The sequence below is a fragment of the Anomaloglossus baeobatrachus genome, chromosome 3 (assembly GCF_048569485.1).
Source record: "Anomaloglossus baeobatrachus isolate aAnoBae1 chromosome 3, aAnoBae1.hap1, whole genome shotgun sequence".
NCBI lineage: Eukaryota > Metazoa > Chordata > Amphibia > Anura > Aromobatidae > Anomaloglossus > Anomaloglossus baeobatrachus.
The window spans coordinates 191,041,707-191,059,645 of record NC_134355.1 but is presented as its reverse complement, the minus strand read 5'-3'; positions in this window follow the sequence as shown (position 1 = coordinate 191,059,645).

Here is a 17,939-nt window from a genome sequence, read left to right as displayed (position 1 = left end):
AGCTATGTGAATTTAATTTGATTGGGGAGTGTGATAGGCCACCCTAAAATGATGTGGTTTTAGGGAGCGTCTGAAGCTTACTAAGTTGTGGTTCATCCTGATTTCTTGGGTCAGGGCATTCCAGAAGACTGGTGCAGCTTGGAAGAAGTCTTGGATCTGGGAGTGGGAGGTTTGCATCAGTGTGGATGTTAGTCGAAAGTCATTTGCGGAGCATAGAGAATGGGTAGGGTGATAGACAGATATGAGGGTGGAGATGTAGGGGGGTGCCGCAGTGTGGAGAGCTTTGTGTTGGAGAACAAGCAATTTGAATTGGATCCTGTGATATATGAGCAGCCAGTGCAATGACTGGCACAGAGCAGAAGCATACAAGTAACAGTTAACCAGATAGGTTACCCTGGCTGCAGCATTAAGGACGGACTGTAGACAAGAGAGTCTAGTTAGGGGGTGCCCAATTAATAGAGAATTGCAGTAGTTAAGGTGGGAGTGGATCAGGGACACACTGAGGTTTGTTTTGTAGTTTCCATGGTAAGAAAGGGGCAGATTAAAGGTGCAAGCAACAGGAGCGGGCAAGAGATTGGTGAAAGAAAGATTAGTGAGCCTGCTGCCTAGGAGTTATTATCGTGGTACCACAGAAAGAGAGAGAGATGTCAGGTTTAGGGAGGTTAGAAGATGGAGGAAATAGAAGTAGTTTAGTTTTTGAAAGGTTAAGTTTCAAATAGAGAGCAGACATGACGTTGGAAACTGTAGATAGACAGTAGGTGGGCAGAACACTAGGGTACCAAATTTGTGTCTGCGGGTCCAACCACTGCCATGTCGCCAGTGCTACGTCCTTCACAATCTGCTGTCCTGGACGCAAGCACTAATACATCCTGCCCACAAGCTGCGATTGCACAGACACAGCAAACATCAACCACATCTACTTCCTTGTCCCAGTGAAGCGTCCAGTTGTCTGTGCCTGAGAGCTTGGAAAGGAAGCATAAATATCCAGCCACGCACCCACAGGCACTAAACCTAAACTTGCACATTGCCAAATTGCTAGCCATATGGATATGTTGCCATTTAGGCTTCTTGGACAACAGTGTTTCTATGATCTCTTGGCTGTGGCTATCCCACAATACAGTGGTCCAGCTGCCACTATTTTCCCAAGCACATGTTAAACAATCTCTCAACCGTGCTCTGACCAACACCGTAACCGGGAAAGTCCTCATAACAACAGACATGTGGACATGTTGTTGTGGACAGGGATGATTCATAACTTTCACAGTACACTGGATGAACCTGGTGGAGGCTAGGACAAAGTCGCAAACTGGAACTTCACACATCCTACACACGCAAAGAATAGCGGGCCCAACTTCTACCAGTGTTTCTGCCTCATCATATGCCATTTCCTGTCTTGCCTCCTCCTCCTGCTTCTCACCCTCCCCATCACTTGTAAACAAGGAGCTGTGAAGCAGCGCATCGACAAAGCGGCAGCATTCTCTGCTGAAGCTGATCTGTTTAGGTCAGGAACCACACACTGTAGCAGAGCTGTGGCAATGTATAAAAGAACAGACCAATCAGTGGCTCTCACTTCTGCACCTCCAACCCAGTCTGATTGGCTGCGATAATGGGCGTAACCTGGTGGCAGCTTTAGGTGCTGAACCTAGTTGTTCAGAAATTACTCAAAACATACCCTGACTTGCCGTACCTACTTGAGAAGGTAAAATAAAACAAAAAAGTGAGCTGGACTATGAGATGGCATCTTGTAAGCTCATGTTCACTTGAGAAGGTGTGCACATTTCCGCCATTGCTCTACCGCTTTTGCTGGTCTTACAGCTCTGCAAAAGTGCTTTATTAGCCAAGTCATAGACTCATGTGCGACCTGCAACTCTACATATCATATGTAGTTTGATACCAAACAGAGGTGAGTATTTAAATGCAGCTAACAAAAAATGTGTACACAATTGTATGCATCTAACAGAGATCAAAAATGGAACAGTAAAGACCCATTGTATAGTACAAAATAGTCGTTTTATTATAGTCAGTAAAAAAATCCCAAACAGCTTGCCTTACAAAAAAGTACACATAGTATAATAGACAGAACAGGTCAAAAGGGAGCGGAAGGTAGTGGAATGAATGGTCTTGCATACAACAGTGGACAGATAACTGGAAAATGGGTACCGAGGGATGGAGGTAAGATATGCCATAGTGCATATATATATCAGAGAAAGACCTATAAGCATACAATGCGTAAATATATGGTTGCTGAAAACCGCTGCAATAGTTAAATAGATGAAGGAGTACATCCAGACATGAAAATGCACTGTGGAAAAAAGTTCGGGGTCTGTACCGAACACAAAGCGTCCCGAACATGAGTTTTCCTGGGACGCTCGTGTTACAGTTCGGGTCAAGGGGCTGTAATAACAAGCACATTATTAAAAAAAATTATGATTATACAGGTCCCGCGAAGTGTCCTGCAAACTCTATCTCCCGGCCACTTCTGCTTCCGGGTCTGATCATTAACTTCCGGGGTATTCACTGCACTGTTGTAACTAGGCAGTCTTCGGTTGCGTGTTTGCGGTGACGTCAGGGTTCACCTGAGTCCATGACTCATGGACTCGATTGAAAATTGACTGTCACTATGCGAATCTCGCATCGGTACCACCCAGCACGGCGCACAATTTTCTTACAGGAGTGGGTCGGCTGCATGTATTTCCATGCAGCTGAGATGTGCCTGTCTGGAGAGTGTGCACCGTGTGGGGTGATGAAATACGAGTCTCGCATGAGTCATATGCAAGTGGAATCATACCCTCACTGTCAGCCTGCTTCTTGCTCTGTAGAGACACTTGCCTGTACAGAGTGATGAATCAGGGCGCTGCGTTCGCTAACGCTCGGGTCCGGCGCTGCTGCTCGGTGGCTCGAGCGGTGCTCCTCGCCCGTGAGTGAAAGGGGTGGCTTGGTTTGGGGATTTAGTCCGTGACACCACCCCCGGTTTGTGGTGAGGTTGGGGGCACCACCGCTGCTCTGGACGGGGATCCCGGGAGCGATGACAGGGAGCAGCCGAGATGTTTCTCTCCCCTCCGTGGGTAGGGGGTTTTGGTGGTCCTGGGGCCCGGTGATGGTGATTATAAGGTGGATGGCGGGGTTTGGCGAGGTGCAGGGTCGCGGGGGCGGCAGCGCAGTGCCAGGCGGCACTGTGGTACTCACTCAGCCAATGACGTAGACGGAGTCTCTGGTAAAACAAATGGCTGGATGGACGGGTCCCGCAGCCGGCTGCGATGGTCACTCCTGGTAGGTTGGCGGTGACTGTCTCTCCCTGCACCTGTGATGTGTTGTCGGATCCGATGGCTTCCCACCGGTAACCCGCTCCCCAGCAGTGTATTTGCCAGAGGAGCCCCTTTTTGCCTGCAGGCTCTGGCCCTGGGAACTCTAGCTGTGGCGGTAGCTGTATTTCCCTTCGCGGTTGAGCGGTTGTCTTCAGTCGGGTCTTTGCTGCTGGGAAACCCCGGAGTTTCCCGTAGCTGACGGATTTGACCGGTTTAACGGCGACTCCAAGCATGGTCGGGGTCCGTAGGCCCTGCCGAATGGTGCTGGCTTCTCTTCGCACCCCGGTTTGGTACCGGCGGGCCACCGCCCGTCCCCGGTCCTTACGGTTATTCGTCAATCGGCCTCGCCTGCAGACAGTCACCACCGTCTGCCAACCTTGCTCTTGGGTGCTCGGGCCACGTACCCGGACACGGTCAGTCTGCTCTTGCTCCTCCACTACCACTCCTCGCTCCTCCACTTCCACTCTCCCTAACTCAACTCCTCTCCTTTCCCGCCTCCAGGACTGTGTACTCCTCAGTGGGTGGGGCCAACCACCTGGCCCCACCCCACCTGGTGTGGACATCAGCCCCTGGAGGGAGGCAACAAGGATTTGTGTGTGTGACTGATGTGCCTAACCGGGGTGTGGGGTGTGTTGTTGCAGTACCTGTGATGTCCTGGCTTGTCCAGGGTGCCACACTGTCACTGCTTCTCGCTCTGTACAGACTCTTGTATGTACGTAGTGATAAAGCAGAGCTGACATTGCTCTTTGCTTCTCGCTCTGTAGAGACACTGGTCTGTACAGAGTGATGAAGCAGAGATGACATTGCTCTCTGTTATGGTCTAGAGACCGCAAAAGATCTTGCAAAAATCCCATAAAAAATGGTAGAAGATAATGCACAAGAGTAGTTGGAAACTTAGCTGGCTGCAATCCACTGACTACACAAACACAACTAGAAGTAGCAGTGGAGCGTTCCTAACAAAGCTAGATGCCTCGTCAACCGCCGGAGAACTAACTAACCTCAAAGATGGAATGAGGAATCCTGACTTCCCTCAGAGTAGCCCCAAGGAATGTCAAAAGCCCCCAACATATAACGACGGTGATGTAAGAAAAAGCAACACACAGATGGTAGATATAGAAATAAGCAAAGTGAGGCACTGCTAGCTAAATACAAAAGTATAGGATAGATTGCTGGTTGCAGCCAGTAAAAAGCCTGAATAATAATAACATCTGCTAATCAAAAATTCCCTTGAAAGATCACACGATCTTTCCTCCCACTAAATCAGGAACTCTTGTGCAAATATATTTAAAAAGAAAAGCAAATATAATAGAAAAGATCTTAACTCCAAAACACGATATACAAAAAATACAAAACTCCTGATCAAACAGGGAATAAAAACTCCCTTTCTTACTGAGAATAAATAGTCCTCCAAAAATAGTGCAGGAAGAACACTTATTCACTTGCAAGAAACAAAAGAGAATATTCTCAAACACTGATTTAGAAAAAGACATAGATTAAGCAGAAACGCCCTTCAGTGCAAAGTCAGCCTCTAACCAAGCCAAGACTAAAGGCTGCTTTACACGAGTCAATCCATCGTGCGATTTATTTGGCAAAGTCTTTTTTTTTTTTTTTTTTTTGTATCGCTGATAGGTATTTGTCCATGTGTCACACGTTGAGTGTTGTCAAACGACCACAAAGCGCTCATCGATATATTGATTGGCCATGGCGGACGTCCAAAAGGCTTCACACATGTTTTCCTTTGGTCAATCTGTCTTTTGTATGGGCGTAATTAGGCAAACTATACAGCCCTCCGTGACGTTGTCTGGATTGTTGCACGCCCTGAATTCTTCTGACCTGCTCAATCCAGTTCTGCTAATGTGGTTGATTGGTTACATACCATATATATAGTTTCGCTTCTGCACCTGTCTTTGTTGCCTCGTGTGTCCTTAGCATCAATCTTGTTTGTGGTCCGGTTTTTGACGAATTCAGAGTATCTATCCTCCAAAGGTGGGTAAAATTTGGTTTTGTAGGGTTTCTTTATTGTGTCATTTAGCCGTTCACAATCTTTTTTTTTTTTAATGTTTATTTTTTATTGTTATTTGTGTAGGTTTTATCGTGTATTATGTTTTTTGAAACATAATAATGTTTTTTTTTTCTCATTTTTGTTCTTTTAAAAATGTAAAAAAATTACATGTTTATTATAACAGTGTCAAATAAAATGTTCTCATATATTCTTTCACAGATGACGGCTCATCAAAACGAATTATTTTTGCGTGATTTCATTGAAAAATATCGCACATTAACCTGTCTTTGGAAAATTAAATCGCCTGAATATAGTAACAAACGCATCAAACAAGCAGCTTATGCGGATCTGATTACTATCTTTAAAAACCATTTTCCAAATGAGCCTGTGGATGTAAATCTGATCAAGAAAAAAATACAAGGAATACGCACTGTATATAAAAAGGAACTAAATAAAGTCGAGGAGTCACGCCGTTCAGGGGCTGCGACTGCCGATCTTTATGTCCCACGGCTGTGGTATTTTGATCTACTTGACTTCACAAGAGATCAAGAGATTCCAAGGTCATCAACAAGTATGCTTTCCATTCAGGAGTCAGAAAATGGGGCAATTTCCACCTCGTCGCAAAATTATGAGCTATATCAGACCATTCTGAAGTTGTCTTGGGGAAAGGCATGAAATCTGCTAACGCATGTATTATTGCCTGACAAGTCTCCGGAATTAATGAACTTAATAGGGATCTCGAAATACCGGCAGAATATTGTAAATCAGTGAGGCTACGGCCTGTGGCAAGATAGCGCAAAGTCACCAGCAACCTTTCTTCCGCAGGAACAGCCTTACGCATTAAAGTATCTCTGCGCTTTATGTATGGGCTGATACGCGTCAGGACTAATGAGAAAGATTCTTCCGACATACGTAGATAGTTGCGGTAATCATGCGGATTGCGTTCCTGTAAATCATGCACTAGACGCACGTGGGATATCTCATCCCTTCGAAGCAGCCATTGACGTGACCATAATCTTTTGGGCCGAGGATTCATACGTGTATTTTAGTCCATTTCCTCCTCCTCCTGCAATATCTCGGTCATAAGGAGACCCACAGATAAAATGTCAGTTTCGACATTGCTGAACAACCTGTTACCTTAAATTATATAAAACACACACATTATAATGATGCCAAATGTCGATTTTGATCCAAAAAGGAAAGATTGACATATAACAACTTACCACAAAAAAGGTATACAAGGAGTGAGGTCGGAAAATCCAGCGAACAAACTAACGTAAGAAAAATTAGGAGTAATGCACTATAAAACACTGTGCATGACGCCAAGGATGAATGTTCACACATGACTACAGCGCCGTCTTTTATAACAGTAATAACCTATCACAACGCATCTGCTACAACCAATCAGATTAGATTAGGCGTGATTATTTAAAACCACAAATACGCCCTGAACGTTTACTGACGTCACAAACAACTACGAGGATGGCCGATTACACGGTGTCACACTTTGCAATGTGTCGTTCATTAAGACTAAACTGACCGATTTTATGGAATTAAACGATGAGTACATGATGGCCGAATTTCAAACGATTAGGCATCGGTTGAACTCGCAAGGAGCTGTCACATGAGGAGATGTCGTTACGAATGACGGAAGTGCGTCACAAAATCCGTGACCCCAACGATGCATCGCACAATAGATCGACTCGTGTAAAGCAGCCTTGAGAGATCAAAATACTTATCAGGCATAGCTACAGGGTGGAGGGAATTGAATCCAGCAGCACATCCGAGATAAATAATTAAAATTCCACTTTTATTTCAGAAAAAAACTAAAAACCACATAGGTTAGATGAACATCCAGGGTGTAATAAAAAAAAACGTCTTACGCATTTCTGGCCTTTTTTCTGAAATAAAAGTGGAATTTTAATTATTTACCTCGGATGTGCTGCTGGATTCAATTCCCTCCACCCTGTTGCTACTCCCTCCTGAACACGGAGCCTACTTCCTTGCAGCGTCTCGAGCTAAGGAACCAAGGACATTCATTCGGGTGAGCTGAAAAAAATTCCCTTTTTTTATCAGGCATAGCTGCAGACTCAGGATGACATCTAAACTAAATCAATGGAAAGGAATGAAAAACCGCTGTTGAAATTAGTCCTGGAAAATCGAAAAAGGTGCTGAAAAAAGGCAAAACAAAACTAAAGCGGGCTTTACACGCTATGATATATCTAATGAGATGTCGGTGGGGTCACGTCGTAAGTGACGCACATCCGGCATCGTTAGTGATATCGTAGCGTGTGACAGCTATGAACAAGCAGAAATACTCACCTTCTCGTTCATCGCTGACACGTTGCTCAATTTCTAAAAATTGCACGTTCTTTTGTTCATCGTACCTGGGGCAGCACACATCGCTCCGTGTGACACCCCGGGAATGATGAACACAGCTTACCTGCGTCCCGCTGGCAATGCTGAAGGAAGGAGGTGGGCGGGATGTTTACATTCCGCTCATCTCCGCCCCTCCGCTTCTATTGGCCGGCCGCTGTGTGATGTCGCTGTGACGCCGAACGTCCCTCCCCCTTCAGGAAGTGGATGTTCGCTGCCCACAGCAAGGTCATTTGGAAGTTAAGTGCGTGTGACGGGGGGTTTACAGGATTGTGCGACATGGGCAAGAAATTGCCCATGCCGCACAAACGATGGGGGCGAGTGCGATCGCAAATGCGATCGCACAATCAATTGTAACATGTAAAGCAGGCTTTACAAGGAAAGGCCCTCCCATATCCCCCCAGACTGGACTCCATAGGCTTCCCAAAACAGCAATCATCATCAACACCTGTCTGAGCGACAGATGCAGAATCAGACTCACTACCAGCACTAGCCACCAGAGGGAGACCAGAAATACTCCCAGGAACTGCACCATCTCTGATGATATTCACAACAGCTCTCCCTGTGGACTACGTCGGACTAAGGTTTTTTTTATAATAAAGATGGAGTCTCTAAATGTTTTTGTTTTATTTCTAATAAAAACGTTTTTCTATATGTTGTGGGTGTTTTTTACTGTTTACTAGAAATTCATGGTGGCCATGTCTAATTTGGCATGAAGCCATGAATTTCGGGCTTAGTACCAGTTGAGAATACAAAACACGTATTAACCTCTTTATGACCCAGTGTCCCCAGAACACTTGGGCCTTACCACGCTGAGAATCCCAGCCCCCAGCTGCCTGGTTTTACCTGACTGGCGATCAAAATACGATGGGAGCCCATGCATTATTTTTAATTATTTTTTTTAAGTAATTAAAAAAAAATAATGGGCTTCCTATATTTTGATTGCCAGCCAAGGTAAAGCCAGGCAGATGAGGTGGCTGCCTGTAGCCGTCCGCTTTATCTGCACTGAGAATCAAAAATGCTGAGGAGCGCTACGTAATTTTTTCAAATTATTTATTTATTTTTACACTACTATATGTGTGAGGGACCCAACAGCCAGTCTGTGACGCGGAATGGGCTTTTGTGATTGGCTGTTAGAGTAACCTTGAATCTGCACATACATTCTACATGCTAGAATGTATGGACTGGTTTCAGGTTACTCCAGCATCCAATCACAGATGCCCACTCTGTGAAAGTATATATGATTGTCTGTTATTTAACAGCAAAATAAAACAGCAACACAGAGAAACATTTTTTTATTAGAAATAACACAGAAGACATTTAAGACTCCATCTTTATTACCCCCCCCAAAAACCCTCCAACTTAGTACAAAGTTGGGTGAGCATCTTCAGCTCTGCTACATCTCTGCAAGAAGACAAACACAGGTCTGCTCACACAGACTCAGCTAAGAGCTGTCAGAGACTTCATCCAAGTGCATAGCTGAGGCCAGTCAGCTGTGCCCCGGATAACCACCACTGACTACAGGACCTTCTGTTACGGGGGGACCGGCAGATTAGGACCAGGGGGTATATATCCTAATCGCCAGTCGGGGCCCACCGTGCTCCAGATGACAAAGGAGCTGCTGGCACCTGAGGGTTAGGCAGAGACTATAGAGCTGGATGGCTCTGAGATAACCCAGGAACTCTGGGAACCGGTCACGTGTGTTGGGACACGTCAGACCGGACGACAACCCGATTAGCGTTTTGGTGCACCTAGCGCTACACCAACCACGTGTGCAGGAAACACGTCAGGCCGGGTGGTAACCAGGTAGCGTTGACCGGAAGACCGCCACGAAAGCACCCTGTCGGCCACGTGTGTAGGACACGTCAGGCCGAGCGGTCCTCCGATTAGCGTTTCTGGCCACCTCTCGACTGGCCACGTGTGTGTAGGACACGTCAGGCCAGATGGGTACACCAGTAGCGTTGACCGGGAAGCCGAGGAGGATAAGGAACACCCTGTTAACTCCACAGGGGTCCTGGGGTACACTGTCCGTGCGCGTAGGGGGCACAACCGGACAGGTGGCGCAGAAGGTGCGTTGTCCGTGTGCGTAGGGGGCACAATCGGACAGGTAGCACAGCAGGTGCAATGTCCGTGTGCGTAGGGGGCACAATCGGACAGGTGGCGCAGCAGGTGCGTTATCCGTGTGCGTAGGGGGCACAATCGGACAGGAAGCACAGCAGCCGCAACCCAGTTAACGCCACTGGGCTGCTATAGCAAGACTGGAACGGCAGGAGGGAAGCACGGCGCCTGACCCTGATGTGCCGAGCCACGAATCTTGGCGTGACAGGCACCGTTCGCCTAACCCTACCTACCGTTTCCCAACATAGGCTTATGCCGCAATGAGGCTCTAACATGGAGGTGTGCTCTGACTGAGCAAATGTGAAGACTGCGCACCTCCATGTTGTCTCCAGCCCCTTTTATAACCTGGGTCCGCCCCAAACCCAGGGTGGAACCACCAAGGTCCAAAAGCAGAGTGCCGTGTCATCAGTGATGTCACATGCGACCTATCCGGAACCGCCACGTCATTGATGACCTCATGGCAGCCACGCCCCAAACACTTCACCAGTCATCGTCTGACGACCAATACTGAGGTGCCAGATCATAGGGGCGGGCCTCTGCGAGCCAGTCCGAAGTTGCCACGTCATCAGGACACCTGAAATCCTCTGCCCTATCAGGGCCTACCACCTCACGGACATGCTCAGTGAGGTCCTTACCGGACCTAGCCTCTGATGCACTAAGTGCCTGAGCATGCCCAGTAGCCTGAGCAACAGGCTCAGAAAGCTGACTATCAGTTTGAGCATGCTCAGTAGGCACATCCCAGAACTTAGACACAGCACGAAGTCCAAGTACCTGTGCAAAGACGCTGTTAGGGTTAATTGTGGGAGCATGCTCAGTAGCCTGAACTGAGGACTTAGTCTCAGACATAACACAATCAGGCTGAGCATGCTCACTAGGCAAAACACCGGACTTAAACTCTGGCTGGGGTAAATCGGCGCACGCATGCGCACTAGCCGCCTCTCCACACTTAGACATGGTGGAAGGAACAGCCAACTGGACGACCCGAGACACGGCTAAGAACGGCAGCCGGCGCCTGGGCGCAACAGGAGCCGCAGCGGGCTGCTTGCGGCTATGGCGGTGCCGGTTCGTAACACCTTCCATGATTTCATAGCCATGTGACCAGTCTGTAACCCACGAGGTAATACAACATTCACACCAGACTGGTCACATGGCTATGACGTCATGGAAGGTCCTATAGTCAGTGGTGATTAGCCGGTGGCAAAGCAATGATAAGACCCGGAAGCAGAAGTGGCCGGGAGACCAAGTCTGCCGGACGCGTCGCGGGGCCTGTCAGTATAATGAATAAGAAATAACGTTTGGAACTCCATTCTATGTCTGAACTGGGTGCAAAAACCTAAAAAAACATCACTATGGGGAGATAAGGTATGCACACCAGTGACTATGTAAGGGGAATACATGTAATAGCAGAAACTGCTGTGTGAATACTGACATGAAAAATTCAATAGCTATATGTAAGAATGAAATGTGAAAAATGGAACCTGCATTACTGCCATGAATATATGAATAAAGAGAAATTTAGCTACTGAATTGATCAATGCAATAGAGCCCCAACACTACGCCAAAGTATTTCTCTACGTTGGGGTCCCTAGCTTGTGTGTGTCCTCTCATGCAGTTAAAAAACTTACCGTGTATGGGAAGCTGAGACCCAGGCTATATATACGATGTGGATTGGCAATAGGTGTGTATGGGGAGGGTTCACAAACGAAAAACTACTAACAAATAAGAAATAACGTTTGGAACTCCATTCTATGTCTGAACTGGGTGCAAAAACCTAAAAAAACATCACTATGGGGAGATAAGGTATGCACACCAGTGACTATGTAAGGGGAATACATGTAATAGCAGAAACTGCTGTGTGAATACTGACATGAAAAATTCAATAGCTATATGTAAGAATGAAATGTGAAAAATGGAACCTGCATTTTTTAACTGCATGAGAGGACACACACAAGCTAGGGACCCCAACGTAGAGAAATACTTTGGCGTAGTGTTGGGGCTCTATTGCATTGATCAATTCAGTAGCTAAATTTCTCTTTATTCATATATTCATGGCAGTAATGCAGGTTCCATTTTTCACATTTCATTCTTACATATAGCTATTGAATTTTTCATGTCAGTATTCACACAGCAGTTTCTGCTATTACATGTATTCCCCTTACATAGTCACTGGTGTGCATACCTTATCTCCCCATTGTCAGTATAATGACACTGTTTATTATTAACTATCTTTATTTTACAGCCCCCCCGCCCCATCACATAACTGTAAAGTCCAAGTTTGGGGTTCGGGCGCAAGTTTGCATTATCTCCGACCCCGAACACGAACTTTACAAAATGTTCGGGTGACGTTCCCGATCCCAAACATTGGGGGGTTCGTCCATCACTAATCATATGTTGGCGAGGATTAGTGAGCAGCAGAGGGCAGTAGCTGAATACCAGCTTCAATATGCCCGTCAGACTGAGAGTAAGCCACCACACATAACAAACTCTTAAGTGAGTGTGGATAACTGACATGTGTGAGGTTTCTTGAGAACTTTGAGTACTACACCAAGCTCGTAAGCAGTGATCAGGCTATTATCAGTATAGACAAACAAAATTGGATTGGCACCATCTATAATAATAATACCAATAAACAGAGTATCCATGCAGTGTACCAAGAATCATGAGAACAAGGAAAAAAGAGAAGTCCATATACAAGTGACTCGCCCACCCCAGGGCTGTGGGACACCCGGTGCCGGGCCGGACTAGTCCGGTGGTAGTCAGTGGTGGCTGGGCCCGGCTCCGTGGCCCTGGTGGGTGTCAGTAGAATATGTGGCTGATGACTTTAAGTTTGTATTCGTGACGCCACCTGTAGTATGCGGCTATTAAGCCGCCGCTGCTGTGTGAGGCCACCGGGATGATGTTATGGCAGCAAAGGTGGTACTGCTCCCCACAGGTGGAGCAATGCCCGGGGCACAGATGGTGCTTGTGGAAGTCTATGGTGTTGTGTGACTAACACGGTGCAGGGCCGACAAGCAATGAAAGAAACAGGCACAAACAGTAGTCTCTTTACCTTCTCCTCTTTTACTCGGCAGAAACTTAGTCCAGGGAGACCGTCACAGATGGTAAAGATGGTCCGGCTGGCCTGGAAGTGCCTGGGGTGATCTTTGGCCTGTTGAGTATGAGGCCTACTCCTTAATCTTTCTTTACTGTTTTAGGACACTGCACTTTGGGTTCGCAATTGCCCTCTTGCTGCTGGGACTTGTTGTTCGTCCCTTTTTCTGTGTGGTAGACTGCGCAGGCCCTCTCTGGTGCTTCTCTGCTGGAGTCCACACCGGGCCCTTGGAATGCAGCTGTACCTTCAGATTACTTCTGGGCCAGGGGGCTTGCAGCTCTCCTGCCCTCCGGATTCAGCTACCAGGGATGGATTTTATGCCCTGGCAACCACAGACTCCGATGTCCGAGTCTCTGCTGTGCCTCTCTGCACCTCTTGCTTCACTGGGCCAAGCTATCCCAGCTCTAGGCCCCAGTTCTACAAGGCAGCACTACTCTGCGTCTGTCCTCCTTCACTCCTGTCTACAGACTAACCACTACTTCCTCCCTCCAGCCAGACTTAAGGAATGCTCCCTGAAGTTCCAGGTTCAGAGTTCCCCTACTGGCCGGAGGGAGAACTGTGTTGGGTGTTAACTTACTGGCCAATAGCTCTCCCAATTACCTTCAGGCTCAGCATTAACCCTTTGGGAGGGCAATGCTGTTGTGGCGACCAGGTCCTGGGGCGCCACACTCCCCCTTAGTTAAATTCAGTACTCCCGGACTGTAGAAACAAACATGACATGTTAAAACATTTCATCCCATTATGGGAGGCGCATTACTTGAACGTTACAACCTTAAACATTACTACAAGAGTCCAGTGTGGCTCCCTGCCGGGTGTCCATTACACTGCTCCATGGGGGACCCGCCGCGTTCAAACCCCCAACGTAGGCTCTGGGCGTGCGTCAGAGCATTGATGACCCCACTCTATGTACGCCGGACGGGTTTTTCTTCAGGGGTGTTGAGCACACTGGTGCTAACTATGAACAATTTAGGTGTTGGCCACCCATAGTCCAGTGGCCCAATTGTCCATTTTTGCAATCAAAGAAAAAGAAAAACATTTTGTACACAACATGACAGACATTTCGCATAACTATTTACATTCTAATAAGTACTCTTCCCCTTATACAGTTGACTCTCTATACCTTGGAGGGGGTTGTCCCCGGGTGCTGCGTTGAGACCTGCGTAGCTCTGGTGTTTGCCCCTGACTACTTGGTGTGTCTTCTACCTCAGCACTACAGGTAGGCCTAACCCCGATAGGTAAGCGTGATGATTGCCTATGTGGTCTAAGAGTCGCCAAGGGTATGACAGGTTCACCACTGACAGGGGGTTGATCCTCCTGTTCCACTGCTGGCGTGTCATCTCGTGTTGGAGCGGACGGTTCTTTAGGTGGATTCGGAACCTCTTCTGTTTCTGGCTCGACCAACTGCGGAAACGTCAAAACTGGTACCACTATGGCATTGTTTATTCGGGTCCAAGTTTTGGGGAACTTTCCAAGGATTGTTTGGATCATCTCCCCCTCTCTCTCTTGACTTTGGGGACTTCCTTGTACTTCTTCCATTTCTCTTTGGATTCTGCACCGTTCAGGGCATGCTTTCAGGCGGTCTCGAGAGATTGCTTGATAGGTCTTGCCTTCATCCTTGCTTATGAGGCATACCTTACTGTTGTCAAAGTTGGAGGGGATAATGGTGTAGGGCTCGTTTTCCCACTGATCATCCAATTTATGCGTCCTCCGCTTCTTCTTGAGGACTTGTTCTCCAGGTGCTAAGGGAGTTGCTGGGGCTGTTTGATTGTAATGCTGCTCTTGTCTCGTTCTTGCTTGAGACAGGGCCCTCTCTACGCATTCCTGGACCTTACGGTACCGCTGCTGCCGCTCTGTATCCCAATCTTCCACTTCCTGAACCGCCTCAGGTGACACAGTCCCCATCTCAAAGTCTACAGGTAACTTGCCAGGTCTGGCTCGCATCAGGTAAGCAGGGCTGCAGTTGGTCGAATTTACCGGGATATGGTTGTACAAGTCTACCAGATCTGGTAACTTTTCTGGCCATTGGTTCCTTTCTTCCAGAGGTAGAGTCTTGAGCATGTCAATAACCACATGGTTCATCTTCTCGCACAATCCATTGGTTTGGGGGTGGTACGGTGTGGTTCTGATTTTCTTACAACCGTACAGGTTACAGAACTCTTGGAACACTTCTGCCTCGAATGCAGGACCCTGATCAGTCAGTACCCTTTCAGGGTAACCGTGAGGTCGACAAAAGTAGGCCTGAAATGCTCTCGCTGCTGTTCGGGCTGTCTGGTCCTTCACGGGCACTACTACCAGGAAACGAGAGTAATGGTCCACAATGGTGAGGGCGTACACATAACTTGACCGGCTTGGTGTTAACTTCACGTGGTCCAGAGCCACCAACTCCAGGGGCTGCTTTGTGACAATTGGCTGTAGGGGAGACCTCTGGCTAGCATCATCTTTCCGCCTCAGGTTACACGGACCACAGTCTCGGCACCACTTCTCGACTGTCTTTCTCATGTTCACCCAGTAGAACCGATCACGGAGTAGGGTCTCCAACTTCTTCCACCCGAAGTGTCCTGCATTATCGTGATAAGCTGCTAGGACCATTGGAGCATCCCTCTGCGGAACCACTATCTGCCAGACGAGTTCATTCGTTCGCCAGTTGACATATCTCTTACAGAGCTTGCCTTGATAGGTGAACAGCCGTCCCCTCTCCTTCCACAACTGCTGGGCTTCTTCTGGAGCATCTGGGCCAAGATGAGTCTCAGCTTGTGCTAGCTTTTCTTTGACCAATCGCACGGCCGGGTCACCGGTCTGCGTCTCTTCCCAATTATGGTGGAGTAATGGGTTGACCGAGACTTCGTGCTGGCTCGAGCGCTTCACTCCTACAGCATGCTCACACTGGGACACACCTTGGTGATGGAAAGCCGGTAACTCTATTTCTTCGAGTTCATCCAGGTCTTCTCTAGACTCGGGTAAGTGCGGCATTCTGGACAGCGCATCAGCATTGCTATTCTTCTTGCCAGCCCGATACTTGATGGTAAAGTCAAAGTTAGACAGCCGGGCCATCCATCGCTGTTCCAACGCACCTAACTTGGCTGTTGCCAGGTGTGTCAATGGATTGTTGTCCGTGAAGATGGTGAACTTAGCCGATGCCAGATAGTGCTTGAAGCGTTCAGTCACTGCCCAAACAATAGCGAGGAACTCCAGCTTGAAGGAACTGTAGTTTTCTGGATTCCTTTCTGTGGGCCGTAGCTTCCTACTGGCGTACGCTATCACCCTCTCTCTACCTCCCTGCACCTGGGACAGAACTGCTCCCAGTCCCACGTTGCTGGCGTCTGTATACACTACAAACGGCTGGCTGTAGTCAGGGTAGGCCAGAACCTCTTCTCCCGTGAGAGCCCCTTTCAGCCGGACAAAGGATGTTTCTAGTTGGCTGCTCCATTCAAATGGAGGGCTCTGCTTCTTAGCCTGCTTTGGCTGGCCCACCAGGAGATCTTGAAGGGGCGCTGCTATCTTGGTGAAACCATCAATGAACCTTCGGTAGTAGCCCACCAGCCCAAGGAACTGCCGCACCTCCTTTACCGTGGTGGGTCTTGGCCAGTCCTTGATTACGGTGACTTTCTCTGGATCAGGTGCCACACCTTCCGCGCTGACCACATGACCCAGGTACTGTACCTTTGGCTTCAAGAGGTGACATTTGGACGGCTTTATCTTCAGGCCATATTTCGACAAGGACTCAAACACCTCTGCTAAGTGCCTCAGGTGGTCTTCATAAGTCTTGGAGTAGACTATAACGTCATCCAGGTACAACAGCACGGTTTCAAAGTTGTGGTGGCCCAAGCAACACTCCATCAGCCTTTGGAATGTCCCTGGCGCGTTGCAGAGCCCGAATGGCATACAGTTGAACTCACAGAGGCCCATTGGTGTCGTGAATGCAGTCTTCTCCTTGTCCGCCTCTGCCACGGGAACCTGCCAATACCCACTGGTGAGATCCAAGGTGGAGAAATAGTTAGCTGACTTTAAGGCTGTTAGTGACTCCTCTATTCTGGGCAGTGGATAAGCATCTTTATGTGTAATGCGGTTAATTTGCCTGTAATCTACGCACATTCTCATTGTACCATCTTTTTTCTTTACGAGCACTAGGGGAGCTGCCCAGGGGCTACAACTATCTCTGATAACCCCAGCCTCCTTCATTTCCCATAACATTTCTTTGGCACGCTGGTACTGTGCGGGGGGCACAGGGCGGTATCTCTCTTTAATGGGATGATGATCACCCGTGGGGATTTGATGTTTAACCCCTTTCACCTGCCCAAAATCTAGGGGGTGTTTGCTGAAGACCCGCTCGTACTCCTGTACCACCCGGTAAACCCCATGCTTTTGGTGTGAGGGGGAGGAGTCGGTGCCCACATGTAAGTTTTGGCACCAGTCTTCCAGCTGCCCCTTGGAGCCATTGTCTTCCGCCTGGTCGGACGGGATCAAGGGTTCCACTGCTTTAATGGTATTGTTGCTGACAGTGTACAGTTTTGCTACAGTGGCGTACCGGGGCAATTTGGCCTCCTCCCCCCCACAATTCAGGACACGGACGGGCACTCTCCCCTTGCGGACGTCTGCTACCCCTCTGGCTATCAGGACTCCAGGCCTACTGTCTGAATACACCGGTTCTACCAAGGCATGGTAATCCTGACCCTTGAGGCCTATTGCTGCCCGACACCATATCAACATTTCACTTCTTGGGGGTATTGCAATGGGGAGGGGGTCACTTACCCTCACACTGCCAATTTCTCCTCCGGCCAGCTCTACCTGCTGCCTCCTCATCAGGGCTCTGATCTCCCTCTGTAGGGCACGCTGCTGCCCGGAGCTGGCGGTTTCAGACGCCTGTTGCAACAAAATTATCACTTCGGCAATACAATTTTCTATCACATTTGTACCAATGGTTAGCAGTGGTTCAGATTCTTTGCGATCTATATCTACAATTATCATCCCCTGACATGGCAATTCTACCCGCCCCACTTTAATGGTTACTTCTTTGTACCCAATTTGGGGTAAGGGCTGACCATTACTG